At 42.0% G+C, this 5668-nt stretch overlaps 1 pseudogene; it reads right to left on the bottom strand.

Annotated features, from left to right (window-relative positions):
* Positions 1 to 884: 884 nt before the first annotated feature.
* Positions 885 to 1523, bottom strand: LOC149177549 (sucrose synthase pseudogene; annotated as a pseudogene).
* Positions 1524 to 5668: the final 4145 nt, after the last annotated feature.

The raw sequence follows: 5668 nt of genomic DNA, 5'->3' as shown, positions 1-5668 counted from the left end.
CTCGGTCATGAAACCATGTTTTTCTCTCTGCTTCTTCCCACTGCCTGCTCCTTTTCCTAGAGAATTCTCAGCTTTGGTATGATTGTGCAAGTATATTCAATCAGATGGTGGCAATGGTGGTGAAAGGAGATGAAACCAGTGGAGGATGGAAGAAAAGAGTGGTTGCATGCCTCCTCAACAGAATTCAAGCTTCAAATCCCTCTCCATAATCGATTCTGGCCTGCCCAAAGGCTCTACAGGATGTTTCTGGTAGAAATATAGAACTTCCTGTAGAAAGTCCTGTAGCTTCCTGTAGAAGGTTGAACCATGACTAGATTGTGTCCGAACCCTGAAAAAATGAGTGTTCATGGAGGGGATGGATGTGAGGATGCCTGGGAACTTGGTAGGGACCCTTCTGCTTGTGTTGGGAGGCCCCCTTTCCACATTGTGTTCCTGCAACCTGCAACAACTTCCAGGGATTAAACTTGTTTTTTTTTTTTCTCTGTTTCTTCCTTCTTTTTCTTTCTTGCTTTTCCTGTGATGGTTTGCCCTAGGTTTTCTTTCCCTTAGCTTCCTTACCCTTAGTTTTCTTCTCTGCCTCAATATCTTTCTTCCTCATGCTCTGTTTTGGCTTGTGCGCTTATCAGAATGGGAATTCTGTATATGGTTTCCTCCCCAGAACGTGGAGGACAGTATCCCTCAAGTGTTGGTTCTTTGCAAACCATTCAACCAGTCCTGATATGTTTTTCACTCTATCGAGTCTTGCCATAGAAAAGATAATGGGCTTTTTATGGTCATTCAAAATACACGTGTTCAGCTGTCTGTTCAGGATTGAACAAGAGTTCCTCAATTGAACCATGTAAAGCAGTAAGACAATGTTGCTTCTTTGTATAAGGGAAATAAATCTACATGTATGCTCCAGGAGAAACAATGTCGAATTTGGGATCAAAAACATCAATTCCATGAACCACACGATAAAGACCAGGAAGGGTGAAAGCAGTGTGGCTCTCATACTGTCCAACAGTATCCTTGCTTCCAGCAATCTCTTGATATGTGTTAGTGATAATAAAATCTGCATGATTCATTGCAATTATATATGTAGTAAACTGGCAAGAGAAATGGTATTTTCCTTTATACTTTTTCCAGTATATGTTTGAATCTGGGTATTTGGTCTTCAAAGCATGGGCTATGTTGCACTGAGTGATTCCTTGTCTATGTGAAATCAGAGATGCAACTAAATTTCCATCACTGTAATTGCCAATGATCAGGTCAGGTTGACCTTTTAGGTCTGCCATTACTTCATTTAATACATCCTCTGAAAATCTCTCCAAGTAAGGCCACACATCAAATCGAGAAACCCATTTCTGCAGAACTCCTTTTTCTGTTCTAAAGGGTACTCGGAGCATCCTTGAATTTTTGTGTTCCACCAAGTCTTTCAATTCGTTGATTGCATGGAAGAGTTTTTTTTCCAAGCCCACCTCTCTCAGAACTCCAAACCCGATGAAGAAAAGTCTGGGCTTCTCTGCTCTAGAATGCTGTGCCATACTTCCTGTAGAAGACCCCCCCGTTCCTGTAGAATGTTATTCTGCCTTTGAGCGAGCCCGATATGCGGGAGAATTTCGAAAACAGGTAGAAAAACTTAGTGGAGGACGATAGGTTAACCGATTGTGCACACTTCAGTTGAGGATGTGGAAAGTGCAGATGAACAGTAGTTTGTGAGTTTTAACCGAGCCTTCTTTAATTGCTACGTGATTTGTGGTGAAGGAGTGAGGTGGCCAGGTGTACGTGGCCACATACAGACGACAGTGCTGTGATGAGCTGCATGTCCTCTTCTCGTTAATCAGTTGCACTGGAGTTAAAGCCTCTACCACTGTCTGTTTTATTTTTATTTTTATTTTTTTTATTTTTAATTTTCACGTGAGTTGTCTAACACGTACGCTGCATGATTCCTGGCTGATTGATAGAGAATTAGACAAGGAACTATCGGCTTAATCCCACCACTTCATTTTTTATGCACTTTCGAATCATATTGATGCAAATAGAGGAGCTAGTTTAGACACATACCTGCAAGTCGAATGGTTGTTGTGAGGTGCTGTGGCCTTTCATTTGCTGCATGCACTGGTTTCTGTGGTTGCATGCCTGGATCCTTTATGTTATAAGCTTTTTTCTGTCTGATGTGTGGTTATTTTTCTTGTGCAGGTATCCTCTGGCCGGATCTAGGCTACAGGAGTTTGTTTCCATGTTCAGATCTGCACCCTCAAGCTGTTGCTGCTGAATTTTCACAGCACCAAAACTTGTTTTCGCCATTGCTCCTGAACGATAGATCAGATCGATCTGAAACTTGCTGAGCATGTTCCTATCATCATGATGCACCTCCCATACAAAAATTGCGATCAATGGATGCACAGATTTCGAGAGAAATGGAAAATGGATGAAGGGTACAGAGATCAATTTCTCGGAAACCTTGCATCGGAATCGGCTGAAATTGCTTGGGTAGGCTACTATCACCCATATGCATCTCCCCATGAAACAGGTTTTGAAATGGATGCATGGTTTTCAAGCTAGGGAAAAAATAAATTCTGTTCTATGTATTTTTTCTTCAAAGCATTCTGCAAGTTTTTCCATGGAAAGAAAAACTGAGCTTGGGTTGTGATGCAGGCATGGAGATGATGAAGGAAGAGTTTGAATATTGTAGGAGGACTTCTAACCCCTTGAGGAATCTCTTATGTTTGCCAAAATACCTTTTTCAAATCCATTTCTAGCTTCCTGTAGAAATCCTGTAATTTCTACAGGAACTTCCTGTAGAACACACAGTTTTTAGGAAAGAAGCACAATGAAATGGAAAAAATGGTGGAGAAGGGTGAGGGATGGAAACATGGATGCTTGCAGGCCTCATGGATAGATTATCGGCCTTCAAGTCCTCTTCAGAGATCAATTTTGGTTCGTGTGTAGGTTTCCCGTAGAAGACACAGAACTTCCTGTAGAAAACACATAACTTCCTATAGAAGGCACAGAACTTCCTTTGTCTTTGTTTTGAGCGATCCTCCTGACCTACAATGTCCTTCTTGAAACCTGCAATTATTCAATGGAAATTAGCTTTATTTTTCTTTTCTTTTTCTCTTTTTTTTTTTGAAAAATAACTAGGGCGCCTCATGGAGGTTTTCACCCTAATTGCCTACCCTGGGCGCCTCCAAAGGAGGTTTTCACCCAGGGATCTTATTCCCTTTTTATTTTCTCTTCTTTCCAACCCATTGACCACCTCATGGAGGTTTTCAATCAATGAGCCAATCTAAGGCGCCTCCGAGGAGGTTTTCACCTTAGATTTTTATTTTCATCTTTTTTTCATTTTTTCATTTTTTCTTTTTTCCTTTTTTCTTTTTCTACCCTACCCTACTTGAAAAACAAAATTCTTTTCAAGTATAAGAATACTTCCAATGGAGCCATGTGCAAATCGAGATTAGAGATAAAATGATGTGGCGGCTTGAAATGCATGCTTTGACATCTATCCGGATTTCAGAGACCAAATGATCTGACTTTGAAGGGATCAAACATAGCTGAGGAAGAGAGTACTGTTGCAACTTAGTGACTGTCTGGAACCATATCTCAATATAGCTCTAATATCTTTGGTCCTTTTGCTGATCTGGATCATTCTCCATATCTTCTTCTATCATGACCTTCACATCTTCCTCTTTTTGCTGACTTTTCTCTTGACTACATGGAGGGTTTGATGGTAACCATGAGGGAGCTTTCTCGATCTCTGATTCTGATCTCTTCTCTTCATCAAGTGAAGCTCATGGTTCTTTGATCTCCTCTTTTGATTCTTCTTTTTCCTTTGGTTCTTCAATGTTGTCAATATAATCTCTGCTTTGCAACAATCTTCCTGAGCTATGGTGAAGATCGTTGAGCTCAAGAGGAGTCATTTGGACATGTTGTGCCTCAGCTTTGCAATTGGGTTGAGCTACTCCATTGTATGGTTTTGGAAATGGTGGTACAGGTAGCTGAGTGGGGGTGTATATTTGATATGGATGTGGATGGGTTTGTGGTTGGGCAGGTGGTGGAGGCAAATGAGCGAGAGGAGAGTTGTATTGGGGCCTCCACCCCCGATGAGGTGCATTCCACTGAGGCTATGGCTGAGCATAAGAGTGAAATGAATGAGCAGCTGGTTCGGCATAATATGGATCTGTGAAGGAACAAGGAGGAGGTGTGAACCAGGAAGGATGATCAGGGGGACCCCAAGAAGGCATGAAAGTGGCTTGATAGGGGTCATAATAGGTCTCGGATGTCCCTTGCAGTTCCTGCTGGTAAGGTATGGGTCCATGTGGACTCCTTTGGTTCAAATAATAGAGTGATTCAGTGGCTCCTTTGGCTCTCTGATATGCAACTTTAAGTTCAGGCAAGGAAGGGCACTGATTCGTAGGATGGTATCCTTCACAAACAAAACACACTTCTAGGGAGTGCATTGAACATTCATTCCTAGGATGCTTTCTACTGCAGCTAGGACAAAAGATGACCAAAGCCCTCTTGGCTTCTTCTTGCTTCTTTTGGATCCGCAAGGTATCCAGTTGCATGGCAAGAAACTGTCTTACCTCGCTCTTGAAATCTTCCATCTGATCTGCAAATTCATTTTTGGATAAGGTACTGCTCCCAACATTTCTTCTTTTAGCCATTTGCTTCTTCTTCCAGAACGAAATTCATCACCCATGGTCGCATATAGAGGCCTACGGCAGCATAGAAGTATGGCCCTCCTTCAAACACCCTATCTTTATCCTCTAAGTTTGTAAAAACGACTGTGAAGAAACCCTTGGATCCAAAGTGCAAATCTATCTCTCCTCTGGCTTCCAATGATTCTTTATCCATGCATTTAAAGCTTTCTCCGTAGGCCATAACCCCATGAATTTACATATCACAACATGATTAGCCATGTGCTCCCTGTGCGCCTGTAGCGCTAGATCACTTAACACCACTCTAGGTGTGATTGTCGCCTTAGGTTTACATGGCCCTGTCCGATTTCTTTGAGCAGCTTTTTGACTCTCTCCCTCTATTCTCTTCTCTTTTCTGACTTCTTCCTACTTATCTTCCTGCTCCTGTGAGATTCTATTTTCCTGTTTCCCTTTTCCTGAACTCCCAGTTTCAGCTTCCAGTGGCTTCTTGAAGCGACTGGAGACTGCCTACCTGTAGGAGGGAGTGGAACTCCCCCCCTCTCACCCCTCCATGGTGCCAAACACTGGTCTTCTTCTGCAAACCCTAGCTTCGCGCGTTTTTTCTCCCTCGCTTCTCAGCTCCCCTAAACCCTCATGAGACCATTCAAATTTCTAGAGACAAATATTTATTGAAATCATGTAAATTTTTGGATAATTTGGATCTCTAGGTTGAGCATGACCTAGGATGAGAGATAAGATTTGAGAGAGAGGAGGAGATAAGGAGGGATAGAGAGGAGAGTGGGAGCTAGGACAGAGATATGGAGTTGGAGGGGGAGAGAGCGAGGGAAGAAGAAAGACATAGAGAGAGAAAAGTGGAGAAAGAGAGAGAGGGAGTGACAAGGGAGGGATGTAGATCAGAGAGTATGTATTTTTAGGGGTGGAAGAGAAGCTTCAAAAATACTTAACACCATGATGAATGGAATGAAACATGTTTGGACTAACTGTTTAAAATATAACAAGAAAATAATAAACCTCAAAATATATTGTTC

Source organism: Pinus tabuliformis, chromosome 4_1 (genome assembly GCF_031772625.1).
Source record: "Pinus tabuliformis cultivar Carrire ecotype Pingquan chromosome 4_1, CPIR1, whole genome shotgun sequence".
NCBI lineage: Eukaryota > Viridiplantae > Streptophyta > Pinopsida > Pinales > Pinaceae > Pinus > Pinus tabuliformis.
This window is presented reverse-complemented; position numbering and strand designations above follow the sequence as displayed.